The sequence below is a fragment of the Dama dama genome, chromosome 4, assembly GCF_033118175.1.
Source record: "Dama dama isolate Ldn47 chromosome 4, ASM3311817v1, whole genome shotgun sequence".
In the NCBI taxonomy this organism is placed as follows: Eukaryota; Metazoa; Chordata; class Mammalia; order Artiodactyla; family Cervidae; genus Dama; species Dama dama.
The window spans coordinates 64604676-64606787 of NC_083684.1; the positions used below are offsets into that span (position 1 = coordinate 64604676).

At 38.3% G+C, this 2112-nt stretch overlaps 1 pseudogene; it reads left to right on the forward strand.

Annotated features, from left to right (window-relative positions):
- The first annotated feature begins 244 nt into the window (after positions 1–244).
- Positions 245–1073, forward strand: LOC133054797 (vomeronasal type-1 receptor 4-like; annotated as a pseudogene).
- Positions 1074–2112: the final 1039 nt, after the last annotated feature.

Sequence of the window (2112 nt, forward strand, 5' to 3'; positions counted from 1 at the left end):
AAGTGATACCGTGGAGTGCCTTCAGCAAGTAATTCTGCATTTTAAGTGCTCTTTCAGTGTTATACATTGAACCCTTTTAAGGCTACTAGTAGCAGAAAAGCATAAAGCAAAATCTTCCCAGTGGGACCTGAGGATAAGTGGAGAATATTGGATTTCAATAGACATGATGCATGCAGCCCACACCTGATGTTCCCATACAGACACTAACTCACGAGACAAGTACCAGTGACTGTGAACTGAGAGGATGGCCAGCAGCTTTCTCATAATAGGCATGATCATCTCAACACAGACCGTGGTTGGAATTCTGGGGAATTTCTCACTCCTTTGCAGTTATATCATCCTTCACTTCATGGGTTACAGGTTAAGGTCCACAGATTTGATCCTTCAGCACCTGATTGTGGCCAACTCCTTGGTCCTCTTCTCTAAAGGGGTCCCACAAACAATGGCAGTCTTTGGGTGGAAGCATATCCGCAGTGATGTTGGCTGCAAACTACTCTTCTTTCTGCACAGAGTGGGGAGGGGAGTGTCCATCAGTAGCATCTGCCTCTTGAGTGTCTTTCAGGTGATCACGATCAGTCCCTGGAAGTCCAGGTGGGCAGCACTGAAAGTAACAGCTCCCAAGTACGTGGTTCCCTCTATTTTCCTGTGTTGGATCCTGCAAATGCTGGTAAATGTCATTTTTCCTATCTATATAAATAGCAAAATAAGTGACAGAAACAACACAAGCAGTAAAGATTTTGGATACTGTTCTACTATTCTTACTGACCAGAAGTGTAGAAAAACCAGACACGCCTTGTCTACAGCATTGCTGTTGTTCCCTGATGTTTTATGTTTGGGGCTCACGCTCTGGGCCGGCGGCTCCATGGTTCTCATCCTGTACAGACATAAGCAGCAGGTCCAGCACATTCGTAGGACTGACGCCTCCTCCAGTCCTCCCCTGAGTCCAGAGCTACTAAATCCATCCTTCTCCTCGTGAGCACCTTTGCCTACTTTCATATTCTGTCCTTCCATCTGTCAAGTTCTTTTGGCTCTTTTTATTCCACCCAGCTGGTTCCTTGTGGACATCACTATAATCATTGCAGCGTGCTTCCCAACTGTCAGCCCCTTTCTGCTCATAAGCCATAACTCCAGTGTACAAAGGCTCTACTTTGCCTGAAGAAGAAATGCAAAGTCCTCCACTATTATGAGGAAAGTGTGAATTTTATTTATTTCTATAATGAGCCATTGCCAGTTCATTTATTCACCCTCAGACTCCTAATTATAATTTTAATTTCAAGGTACTATTATACCGGACATGCCAAGTGTCTCCTTCAATATAATGACCAAATGAAATATATTGTCATGAAATATGAATATATCATTGAAGTTTTCTTGTAGAAAAGTTCAGATTTATGCAATAAAAAACAGGTCTAGAAATGATGTGCATATTATAAAGTGTTCAAATGTGTTACTTTCAGTCTAACAAAACGAATTTCCCAGAAATGAAGTAGGTATGGAATTATACATAAAAGTATACAAGAAAATGGATCAGTGTGTACAGTCATCAGAAATAAAACTGAGAAAATTAATGTCCTCACAGAGTAAAGAATACCCTGGGTAGCATTTGAAGGTAAAATCAGGTAAGAGTTTGGGAGCCAGTTACAAGTTTATAGTTAACATTTTTATGACAGATGGCAGTATTTATTAGAAAGAGTCTTGCAGGGAGATTAGCATATTAAAATATTTTCATATAGAAATGAGCAGTTTGAAGTGAAGTACAATAAAAAAACACACTGAAAGAAAACTATATTTCAGTAGATTTTTAAACTGAAATATATTTGACATATAACATTGTGTAAACTTAAAATGTAAGATTTGGTAATTTGTTACATGTAAATATTGTAATATGACTGCAATTACAACCACATATCACAATGCAGAACTCTTTTATGTTAAATTTTTCATTTAATTATAGTTGATATACAGTACTATAGTAGTGGCAGAGGTATAACATTGTGGTTCAATATATAGGTTATTTTTTTTTAAAGCTATTATGAACTGTTGGCTATATTCCCTGTGCTGTAAAATATGTCCTTGTAGTTTATTTATTTTACACATAGTAGTGTGTACTTC